The sequence below is a fragment of the Saccoglossus kowalevskii genome, chromosome 8 (genome assembly GCF_978046115.1).
Source record: "Saccoglossus kowalevskii chromosome 8, keSacKowa6.1, whole genome shotgun sequence".
In the NCBI taxonomy this organism is placed as follows: domain Eukaryota; kingdom Metazoa; phylum Hemichordata; class Enteropneusta; family Harrimaniidae; genus Saccoglossus; species Saccoglossus kowalevskii.
Window position 1 is genome coordinate 12,608,415 of NC_140648.1, and position 13,808 is coordinate 12,622,222.

The window sequence follows — 13,808 nt, forward strand, 5'->3', positions numbered from 1 at the left end:
TTTGGTGTTTCAGTAATTTTAACCAATATGAGATACAACGCTTGAAATAACCACAGCACATTGGCAGCCTTCCACATTGTCTAACATCGCTACATTGTTTGTACAACTACATGTATTAATGCTAAGTACAGGGGAGATATCTGCAAAATGTTATCTGTACCCTCTCGATTTCCGAATTTACGTACCCCCATATAACCATAAGAAATAGTTGGCACAACGATTGCATCAAACAAATTAAATGCACTAACCAATGGCATACTACCAAGTTTCTTACAGTATGTAAATATATTTGGTTCACTGTAAATCTGTTTTTAGAAGGCGGTAAAATAATATGCATACAGTGGCAGTTTAGCAGCGGTCTCAATAGACTTCAATGACTACAACTCAATCAATCAATCAATCAACCAAATATTTTATTTTACCTAATAATGTACACTTGTAGTTTACAAAACAACTCCTTTTATGAACCCACTAAAAATATAGTAAATTTTCTGAGACATCAAAAAAACGTGTAAAAAATATGTTTGCAATTTATGATTCAACGCATAGTTTCAGTGCTGAAGCAACACTGTGGGGTAAATTGTTGGCTTCAAGAAGCTCTTCGACCTAAAAAACTCGTGATGATAAATCTTCGGTATTTTTAAATGATATGATCAACCCGTAGCTGTACACTATTGTCTAATAACAGAGGCTACACGTACTAATACAATAAGTTAACTACATTTGGCTGATACACTTGAAAAAAACCAGTAGATATGCCATCATTAACTTGAAGAATACAAAACTAATGAACCAAACTAGGAAAGTACAGTGTGGTGTTGTAGTGTCAATACCGTTCGATCCCTACACTTTACTAACTGAGCGAAAATTAGCACAAGACAAACTGTCCTATTCAGGACCACCACATCATTCAGAGAGTGGCTACCATTACATTATTGTTTCAATGTTGTTTTAATATTTAACATCAGGTGCTTGAACGCGATCTTCAATACACCATGTTTATAACAACCTGTTTTGGTTGGCTGCTGTTGAGCTGAGACGGCATAACTTCACGATTGACATTTAAAGCTCGTTGCCACCTAAATGCTCATTACTATGCATTACTCATTACATTACTAGTACTTTGATAGTTACCTCACGGAGTCAAGTGATTTAAACAATGATAATTATTTTAATTAATACTGTTTGTTTTATTATGTTCTAATCTACGATCATAAATATATTCACTTCCAAAATTTAGGGGGTTCGACCGAACCCCCCAAACTACGGGCCTGATGTTGCGGTATTTAAAGGTCTAACCGATGCCATCAACAACGTGAAGCTGACTCCTGTGAGTAAAATTTTATTAACGATTTCTCATATTTAAAACAATACTGTTTAAACTTACCAGAGTTACCAGTACATCCGATTTACATTCAAATCGTCTCTGAATGTATGAACGCTAACTTAAAATTGAAGTTTTCACAGATGGTTTATAGCAGTTTGATATTGTGAGTTATTTGCATAACAATGCATCAACCACCTGTTTTCATTGTTCTAATTTAATTGCACAATTGTTGCTGGGAAAAATGACAGCCCATTCAACTAAAATCGTTTTTATTGCTACTATTTTTAGTTACAGCTTAAATTGTAACATGAACTTCGTAAGCACTGAAAAGTAACCTTTAAATGTGTATTATGTTTTTCAAAATAGAAATGCACATACTCAGAACATTTCAAAATTGCCGCTGTTAATACATTGCCTCGTTTTCATAGTGCATTATCAACACTGCTCTCTACGTATAGTATGTCTGCTCACTAGGCAACGAGTTATTCAACACAAGAGATTGACGGGGCTGATAAGAATGACAGTTCATTGACTCAACTGTTGACTTACATAAACCGGGCACGGTTGCATCTTGCATCTCTGAGTGGTAAGCGAGATGTTCATATTTCAGTAAATTAACTTTTCCGTTCTCTTGTTAGATTAAATTTTCTTTTCCCAATTTTCCGAAAGGTCCATGTTTGCAGACAGAATCGAAATGACTTGTACATGCATTTTGGCAGCAGCGCGATTCATACGCTTGGGCGTACAGATTGGTTGGCGGTGGTTGTTTGTCACTCAAAGTCCGTGCGACAATGGGGTGCAATATATGCACGCACATTGCTTTAATTCCTTCATTATTTTGGCACAAGTCTTTGATCAAACCACATGACAAAATGTACGAATGTGAAATGTAGCTGAAGTTAATTTCACGGTTCAAATAAGTAATCTGTTTTGGGAGGCAAAAGAAAAATACTATGCCAGCAATTACAATCACATTTTAGTGCACATTGGACAACAGGTAAGATAAACATATCTGTCACGAGGTGCCAACAATGTTTGACAGAGATGCCTAGATACATTTCATATTTGTATAATTTAAGTGTCTATTATAAAAAAATGGGCCATGCACCCCTCGTCGGAATGGAATGGCCCAGGGAATAGATTGTCATGTCAGGGAAATTTGAATACCGAGTATGTGCACCTGGACATGAATACCTATATAAGTACGCTTTGATCACATGCTCGGGGCTATTCGATCTGGCGTAACCACGCTTGACATCAACGTGTGAAGCTCGTACACCAGTAATGCAGAGAAGTTGCAAGTCTTATCTGATCTCTCGTGGAACTGACATTACGACTTTAACCATTGCTGATTGCGGAGATTAGTTTACAAAAAACATCGGAATTTGTTGTCTGTGTATCCCCGAGGAAGTCAACGTGTCGTCTTCACGTATAGAAAACGTCAACACGTGGTTGAAACATCTATAGGACTACGTCGGACACGTTAATAAATTATTCACGTTTAACGGAAAGTTCTGCCTACAAGACCTTGACATTCGTCGTATGATACTGGTCAGTAACACTCCGCACATATTATGCATATTCTGAGCTTATAATTGTGTAAATTGTGGAGTGCACGTCTTTTATTTAATTTATCAACTTGTTATACAACTGCTGTAATTTTGTATTGTTTTGTCGTCATTCTATTCACGTATTTCGCCCAATTAGGCTGGAAATTTGGCAATATTTAATGTTGGGAATGGCGTCAGTTTAAACGATTCACCCGTACATTGTTTACACTTGGATGTAAGCCATATTCTACTGTACGGGCTAACTCGTTGAGAATTGAATTGCACGCACAGGGTTCTAGTCTGACTGTTATTCCTGCTGGGATTTGAGCCTTGTGTGGCGTGACTTAATTAATATTGACCATTAAATATGTTCCCGTTATACGTAATAAACCGTTAATTGCTAGTATATGATTGCGTCTGTTGTATGTTCACACCGACTACACCAGGGTCACCAGTTATTGCTTGTATACAAATATAAGTCACAATGCTAAAAAGTAGCAGTAGGGCAAAAACACCACAGCACAATGGTAGTCTTGTTTGGCAGCCACACTTTGCCTTGTGACAATATCTGATGACCATATATGGTCATACGACTAAATTAATATGCGTAACTGTCGTATCTCGCGCCCTGTTGCAGATAGGGACATGCTATCAGCGGACAAAAGCACATGTCTAGTTGGCCTTGATGCTCGAAACCCAGCTATTGAGCTATATTGCCATCTCATTTATGCATTTGTTATATTCCAAAATTAGACACTTAACAATAAAATAATAAAGCACAACATGCATTGTATCTTAACGAATACACAACTGCAGTTTACTCGCAAACTGTCATATTCTGTAAATATGGTACTGGTGAAAGATGTAGTAGTATGACAAGCAAATGGCTGCCAGTGACAATCTTTAATGCGATTGAAACTATTTACAGTACATATTGATAGAATGAATGACACCATCACACTGCTGGTCATTGAACTCGTACAATACATACATTATATAATAGGTATTCTCAAGTTGGTCTCTTTTGACTGATTTAATAATTGTAGTTGATTTGTTTATTGCATTAAAACATGAAATGTGCTTCATTCACCATGCGTATTACCAGCCAAGTAATCCAAATAAAAAAAGAAAGTAGTCCACTCCTTGCACAATGGTATATTTGTATCGACTATCTCTCCAACATGCCTGCTGGGAACCTCATGCTATGCTGTACGTAACCATGTGCAGTACCAGTGGTTTGTATGGTGAAGACCAAATTCCCTTAACGTTTTCACGAGTATTGCTGTCAATTGAATTAAAACACGGGAGACTTTTCTAAGCAGTCTTCGATTACTTGTCCATGGCTTAGCAGCATCAAGATAGCGATCCAACAATAGAAACACAAATAAACATAATGCTGGAGTTTGCGAACCCGTAGCTCGTCCCAATCGTGGATAGCAGGATGCATTTATCGGTTTATTTGGCAGAATTACGCAAACGATGCCAACAATTTGATTGCTATCAAGTTCCGTCGATTCTCGAACTCGACCAAAAGGCACTAGTCGGCGTCTGTATCTTGTGTCGATTGAGACAATTAAAAGATATCAACATTGCCACTCGCGTTTATTCATGTTTTTTCAGCCTCGCAATGCCAAAATTTGGTCAATTTACCTCAAAGCAAATGCTTGTTGAATGAGATCAACTTCGTTAGTCGTGGAGGGCGCAGTTCATTAACATTAACAACTCAAAATCTATTCCCGAGACATTTGTTTTTTGTTTGCTGGTTATCGAAACATGTTGCGAGACGGTCGTCTCTTGTCATTCACCACGTTATCAATATTTAACTCGTGTAGCCGGGAACGGCCACTTGTGGCGCTGTATACAATCGAAATCTATTTAGGCTTGCATACGCTCATGCAGACTTACAGTGTGAAGACCAGAAACAGTTGTTAAATTTAGTGACCAGTTTAGTATGATAGAATGTGTGTGCAGCCGTTAAATTACCACAATAGACAGAGTGGGGTGTCAAGAACGAATATACGTCACGGTGATTCCAGAGTTTTTAAAAAAAAATTCTTTCTATTAATTGCACTTTCAAATAATATAACCTCGTTATTTGCATATTGTTAACACAGTGCGCATGTTTGGGTCCCTTTTTCAGTTTCCGCAACCAAGGCGTCATGAGTGAGATCAATTGCAATTTGCGTTATGTGTAAGTGACGTTCATCATCATTACTGAGCTTTAGCATCGAACCTCATTGATGGTGCTGAACGTCGTTTTATTCGAAGCCCACACATATGCTACCAGATATATACACAAGCCACACCAACCCAACAGCTCATATAGCAAAAATATTTGTACACACTATATTGGCCTGCCAACACTTAATCAGTAACAGTGTATCATTCGACGTTGAAGCTAGATGTTTTACTGAAATGCACTTAGCCTGCTAAATTTCGCTTTCTGTTTGCAAACTTTTACAGTTTCACTTCATTGATATATCTCAGACTAAGCTTCTCGCATGCCATAAAAAAAATGAACGCTAAGTTGCAGTTATTGTATCGTGGACGTTTAGGGACTGGTCATTTTTTATTGCGCAAAAATATTCAAGTTCATGAACTTTCTTTTGACTTTTCCAACTTTATATTACAAAAATAAAAGTTGCACTCAAATAGTTTTCTTCTTTAAATAACTCAACTCATAATACCAAAGAAGGTAGTATGATATATTTGAAATGAAATTTATCAAAACAGTATATAACATAACCTGGTATAAGAACTATTTGTAACTCTTAAATGTCAACAAAAAAAGCATCACTGCTGCCATGACTGACAATATTGTCGTGGACGGCATCATCACCTTAGTACTAAAATATGTCCCACTTCCGGTCCAGTTATACTATACTATGAATATTTACTTTGGGGATATAATTTTTGGTATTTGTTTATAATTGTTGAATATTTCAGTTCGTTGTCCTGTACTTCGTTTAGTAATTCGGACTTCCTAGATTACGTAAAAACGGACAGTTCGTGATTTTGACACAGAAAATGCCTGGGCTAAATCACTTGCTGATGGTCGCTTAGGTACTAGTATGTGCACTTTAATTTACAGACCTAAATGCACCGAGCAATAAAAAATACTTTGCGCAAAAGTATGTTCGAGGTCTTCAATTTCAATTTCAATAACAAACGCTTTCACCATTTGCTCAAAACCGAGTGATTCAAGTTTCCCTCGAGGGTAAACAATGGTTAATTCGTGTATTGTACTATGAATGAAACAGTTTCGTGTTCATTTGCCTTGAATAGCGTTTTGGGGTTCATCACTGCCGTCCCTGAAATTTTACCGATATTGATTTAGTCACAATTTCCGTGGCCATTGCCATAAATAGTAATTAGCATAAAAATGTTTTTTTACCTTTGTCTTCATTTTTAATATACTTGCTATTTCCCACACCAGAGTGAATAAAACTTAAGGGACGTATTTTGTGGTCAGTTTTATTTTGTAGTATTGCAATACATTATTACTAATTTAAATATATATACTGTATGTACATTTTTTATTGCATTGCTGAGAATGAGTTGTACATTTGTTTTGTACTATAATTTCTTATCTTCAACTCTCCTCTTGGAACACTAATACTTACAGTATGTCACTAAAGCAGTATAACAAGAATGCATGATGCAAAGCCCTTTCTATAAATGTTTAAATGTTCCTAGGTCGAAGTAAGAAACTATATGATGATACAATCTGATTGAAATAAGATCCTGGTTTGGGCTTTTTTTTTTTTTAAATAATATCATTCATATTTTTTTTCATATATTCTATTTATTTTTTTCAAAATTTATTTGCTGGTATTTTTTTTGAAGTTTTGGTAATCGTGAAAGCCCACAAGGATCTGACCAACTACCTATACAAATCGCGTTCAAGTACCTCTCCGATGACGGGATTAGTCAACCAATCACAGAGCGCCTTACGAAAACATGGTGATGCGCGTGCGCATGAAGTGGTCACAAAAAAAATGAAAAAAATGGCGGCGCTTACCGGCCAATCAAGCGAGAAACTCGAAACAAATAATTGACCATGAGGTGAGTATTTGTTGAATATGACATGTTTCCTATTATGATTGAACTATGTCGGGTATTGGTGGACGGTTAGTCAAGTAACAATATTTATATACGCGAAAATGCGTACTTGTGTGGATATAATTAAAAACACCAGTGTTATTCACAGGCGCTCGGAACGTTTCTTGGATAATAAAAAATGACCTAAAGTAGAATCAACATAATTAGTCAGTCGCCTACCACTCATGTTAGTCACATTAACAAGGATACAAGGAGATTGTGTTTTAATATTGTCGCCTCCTGTCTCATTAATGAAAGACCAAGTCACAGTCCCTCTATCCTCTATCCTCTACTGTCACTGGAAATTGTTTAATTTGAGTGGTTCATCTCATTTCGAAATCTATACTTCCTGTTATTATTTTAATATCTTGGTGATTAGTTTCTAAGTGATTGATTAATTGGTAATTCTTCCAGATAGACAGTTTGACTTTGTTGGGATTTAGTGCAAAAATGGCCAGAGATATCCAGATTGATAGAAAGTTGCCAACCTATATATATGGTACCCCAAAGAAACAAAGCACACCTTCATAGACATGCTACATCAACATCATGGTGATAAGATTGTATTATTGGTAGTTGATGAAGTTCATACTATTCAAAAGTGGTAAGTATATTGCTTGTATGCTTGCTTGTAAAATTTGTATGCATGTTATTTCCATAATTGACACTAGAGGCATTTTGAGTCGATCTGTAATTCTAAACCACTCACTGCATCATGGGAAAGAACTTCCATTGCATATATAATCTGGAAACTGACTAAATTCTTATGTAAATTTTATGAAATTTTTCAACAATTTTAGGATTTGTATCACTATATTAATATACAATTTTTTCATCCTATGTCAGAGATTTTTTGGAGAAACAAGTGAAAAAAAAACAAAAACATTATCACCATATACATGTACCACATTTTGGACTCTTGTAATCTCGATTTTATTTATAGTATCCTGATGGCCCAGTACCGATAATGATAAAACTATGACAAACATGACCTAATCTTGAATTCAACATGAATCTCTTTAACATCTAAATTTAGCATAATTTTGTTGATCAATTTAACAGGGGTGAAAAATCTGATGCAAGTAACAAAAGCAGACGAAAGGCACAAGAAGGGGAATTCCGAACTAGGGAACTGAGTTTTTTCCTGGTGTCGGAGTTTTTGCATTAAAAGCAACAGCATCAAAATGTCTGCAAAATCAGATTAAGGAAAATTTAATTATGCAGACTGCAAAGTTGTAAATGTTTGCCCAAACAGAGATAATATCAGACTATCTGTTTTGAAGATTCAACGAGATATCCCATCATCATTTTATTGAATGGTCGACAAGCTACGAGAAGATCTACATGAATCCCAAAAGACAATAGTATACTGTTCATCTATTGATGCAACAGAAACACTTATTATTTTTTTTAAGGAGGAATACCCTCAATTACAGCGAGACGGATAATACAGTCCAGGAATCGCACTTAAAAGAGTTTACTAAATTATCTACTTCTAATTTTGAGATTATTTTTTGTACAACAGCCCTTGGGCATTGACATGAAATCAATATACCATGTACTTCACTATGGGTCATCATTTTATCTCGAGAGCTATATACAAGAATCTGGCAGAGTTGGAAGAGATGGTAAACCATCTCATGCCGCGTTATTTTATCACGGTGGAATGTTACGCGACATTTGTCCAGAACTGAAAAGTTATGTCAAAAATGATACCCTTTGTAGGAGAGTTAAATTATTTGAAGATTTTACATCCAGTAAAGACTTAAGTGTTTTAAAAAACAAGGAATCACATCACAACTGCTGTGATATATGTGAACGGAACTGTTCTTGTAGTAATTACGACTCTCATGCTAACTGTGTAGAAAAATATATGGTCCATTACTGTGCCAATACAGAGAGTGATGAGTCACGTGCAGTTTAGAATCGGATGCTGTACTGGCAGATTCATTACAGTCTTCATGTTCTAATGAAAGTTTAGAAGCAGACCAAACTGAATAAAAAAAAACACATCATTAATGTAAATAAATAATTGTTTATTACAAATTATATGATTCCTTTTTGGCTCAAGTGTGAGTTTAAGGCGTGTTCCAGAAAACTATTTTGTGAACAAATCAAAGGATTTGCACCAAATTTGATAGGGATATTATACATTAATGTGTCTACATGGCATTACTGTTGGGGATAATTTACTCGTGCAAATTATGTTTACATCATGAACACCTCCAATTTGTATTCTGAGCTTTTACAAGCTTGTCATTAAAACCCATACAAATCACACATATGGATGATAACCAAAATAACAAAGCCTTTTATTTCTATAGCACTAAATGTGACATACAAAAATAAATTAAAATTACAAGCAGATAGATATAACAGCTATAGAAAAGGGGCAACAAGAAGCATTTCCACCTGTATACATTGTGATTATAGGGGATGTGATGATTTTGGCATGGCAAGGTTCTGGTAAATAATATAAGGGGTAAATAATTGACAAAATAAGTTAAACATTAAATAGATATTGTATTTATCTAACAGACTCTTTACATAGAGGTGTTTAAATTTTGTTTGACTATTGCAATATTTAATATAATTTTTGATATTACTATCGGTAGTATTCCAAAGTTTGATTCCATAACATGGCATACACATTGACTTGAGTAGTTCTTCTATATTTTATACAGAAATCTATATGTTTTGTACTATGGCTGTGTACTTCATGGGTATTTGTAAAGTACTTCAAGTTGTTTTCTGGGACTTTTTTATGATAAACATTATACATTACAAGCATGGTTCTTAATTCAATTAGATTTGATACATTTAGTTTATAAAATAATGGTTTTGTATGGCTAAAGTATCACTCTTTTGTAACAATTCTTATAGCTTTTGTTGGAGTAAAAATAAACAAATTAGAGTAGTTTTATATGGATGTCCTCAGATTTCACAACAATACACAAGATATGGCAATATAAGGGTTAAATACAGACTAGTCTAACAGGTATTTTAATTTTTAAAGAATACCTAAGTTTTTAGCAACTTTAACTAAATATTTTTCACATGTTCTTTCCACTGGAATTTACAGTCCAGTTCTACACATAAGAATTTAGTATGATACACTCTTTCAATATAAACATCATTGATTGGATGGACACTGTTTACATTTTTACCATAGAAAATCATGTAGTTAGTTTTAGTAATATTTAAAGATAATTTGTTAGCCATAAACCATAAGTGTAAATTCTTCATATTTTCTACATAAAAATATGTTAGTATCATCTGCATATAGAATAACAATTATGATACATTACAGATATCATTTACATATTTATAAATAAAGTTGGTCCAAGAATTGAACCTTGCGGAACGCCATGAATTATACTCATTAGATCTGAGATAATACCATCAATACAGACCTGCTGTAACCTGTTATCCAAACACTTCTAATTACATAATTTTTGGACTAGGATTTTGTGATCTATAGTGTCAAACGCCTTTTTAAGGTCGATGAAAACACCAACTGTATACATAGAGACCATGATGGCAATTGTATATCTTGTAAAACATCACATTAGATATCTGGATTATCGTGGAACTTTAAATCACAAACTGCACACAGGTTTGTTTGGGTTGCCATGATTAATCTGTGTGGAAAAAATACAAAACCAATTATCTCCACAATTACTAGTAGTATAACGTGTTACTGGGACGTGAAGTTAACGATCTAACGTATGCGGTTGGTTGCCGAAGTCTAGTAGAAAATATTGTTTATAAATGATAAAAGACGCCCAAAATTGCCGCTACTACGTTTTAAGCCGACCCTGTATAACTAGTGTCATTTATAAGCATTATTTCCTGCTAGATTTCGGCAGAGACCTTTTGTCTTTTAAGTTCTAATGATTTCGGCAACCAACCGGCGACTAACTATGCCGATCCCAGTTTAGCTCATTTTTTTATTATCCAGGAAACGTTCCGAGCGCCTGTGCAACCAACCACTAAAATCGCCTATGATTGTTTCGTTACGGCACGGAAATCTTACAATCAAATCAATAATGCATAACGTTAATCATTTTCTAAGCTAAACTAATTAGTGAATGGCAGCTCAAAAAACAAGGCACGTGAATGGTTACTGAAATCGATAGCGATAACTTACGTATTTGCACTGTTCAATGTAGCTTAGTATACGTCTTCTGAAAAAATACAGCAGAAAAACAAGTCCATCATTGTTCATGTGTCGCTTCTCCTGCTCTAGAAAGTGATTTGTAACACGAGTTCTGATTGGTTGCTGATTCTACGAGACTTGAACGCGATTTGTATAGGTAGTTGGTCAGATCCTTGTGGGCTTTCGCGATTACCAAAACTTAAAAAAAAATACCAGCAAACAAATTTTGAAAAAAAAATAATAGAATATATGAAAAAAATATTAATATTATTTAAAAAAAAAAAAAAAAAAAAACTAGTATCTTATTTTAATCAGATTGATGATGATAGCGATAATATCAGAGCATAGGTTTTATTTAGGAACTACTGCCAGAGCAGCACAAACGATAAGGACAAATTAACAGCTCCTAGATATTCCCAGATTAACACCAGTTGATAATAACTTTAATTCTCAACTCCGATGAAAGGAACAGTTACTGTGACAAGTTTTACTCATTGCGAATGGGAGGGGGGGGGGGGGTCAACCCGGTTTTATTTTTTTTGCTTGAAGGGGGAGGAGCAAAGTCTTTTCATATTCCCCAAAGAAAATGACCAGCCCCTTATAACAGGGAAATTATGTTGCTACTGAAGTTGACACCCTACCTAAAACGCTCAGAACTGCTGAATACTGACCAGACATAGCAATTCCGTCTCCATCACATATATCCACCTCCGCGTAATGAAGTATAATCGTTAGTACTGAAATATAAGTAATCGTACGACTATTTAATGCTGTTGTACATATTTAGATAATAATGACTAATAATGTACCGACATGTACATTTAGATTCGCTTTCTTATTAAATTATATAGCATTCGAGATACTAGTACTGGACATCGAGTTACAAAAATGTTTACGTCCACTTTTGCGAAACCACACCAAATCTTCGAGCTACGGGCAATATAAATTGTTATTTTTGTTTAACGTCCGCATCTAGTAACTTTAATTAACAGTTAACATGACTTCTAGTTACAGGCAACATTAATTGTGTGTATATTATAAGTACCTCGAAGTTCAGTTAATTCAAGTTGAATAAGACGAGACTGCATAACATAACAAAACATCACGTAAACAGCATATATTTTGTGCTATCAGTGTCCACATTTCTGAATTGGCCATTAGAAAATGACACAGGCAATGTTTTATTAAAATAAAAATCGGACAAAAGGATAGATAATCACATCCTATTGCCGTTTTAAATGGACGAATACCTTTAGTGTCATGAATAATTGTTCACCCATTTAGTTCATATATATCTACAGTTGATACTGTTAATAATATTACATATTAACCTGATAATACTGTGAAATATTAAATATTAATCTGACACTCCCGACTATCGAGTGTACGCCACAGCTGCTAAAACAACGCAGCTGCTGAACGATGAAAGAACCACCCCACATGCTGTTGACTGTGAGAATAGTTAAGGTATGTATGAATCATATACCTTTCTGGCACAGGCTGCGAGTGGCAGATTGCTAGTTGCGAACTGTGTCAGCTCCGAGTGGCGAACTATTTTAATATAACTGCGTTTGCGAGTAACTGTGTTTATGTAATGACCATTGTGACTGAATACACTAGTTGTGTAAAATAATGAGTGAGTCAGAATCGGTACGGCGTGCTTCCACATAATTCGCCAAAATAATATTGTTGATCATCATCTTTTGTGCCACCTGGTTTATGCAAATGACTATAGTATTCTAAAAGTCTAGGATCACAAATAGTTTCGGGGGGGGGGGTGTTGAGGGGTACCTACGTACAAAATTGGAGGCCTGGGAAGGAGTAGTTGACAATTAGTGAGAGTTATGATGACGTTGCTATTGTTGATATGAATTTTAAAAACAATTTGACTTAGCCCTTCATCGACCCAGGAGGCGGCGGCGGGTTGGTCAAAGGTCAAATGGCTTTTCTTGTCAACACAGCACGTGATAAACTCATGAATGTGGTTCCTGTAAGAGTTGACATATTTTGCCAATGTTTGAAATGAACATTAATTTTAGATAATTAAATTTGGCGATGTTTCTACAGTTATCGCGGCCGAACACAATCATAGTTGTTTCCCTAGGTCGGTTCTACGAGTCTGACCTGGTTTCACCGTGACGGTGTCATAGGCGTCGGTGGTAGAATATGCCTATGGCAAACAATATAGGTTTACTGTATTTACAAGCATATTTCTCTGTTATTGCAATTTTTTTAAACTCGGTTGTTGAGAAAGGAGGTGATTTTTTTTCTTATGTTGTATTAAAAACTACTTTGTTTCGTTCCAGTAATATATACGTACAGTTTATAACATTTCCAAATTCTAAATTTAGAATACTATTTACATAGGATAGTTATGGTTTGTTATTGTCCACCTAAATGGGAGATATATACCAAATAAAACGCTTTCAAACCTATTTGGAGGTTTGTTTGTTGAAGCTTTTGTTATAGCAAGCAGTAGTTGATGGGTATTGTTGGTGTTTTGTGGAACTTGTTTTATTCCTAATGTTTTATTTATAACTATTTTTATTTCAAACAATGTATGCAATTGATCAACACGTAAAGTGTGTACAATTTCCTCATTGTATTATATATGTGTGGAGTGATATGGTTTAAAGTTTTCTTATTTTTATTTAAACCTAAAAATAGGAGA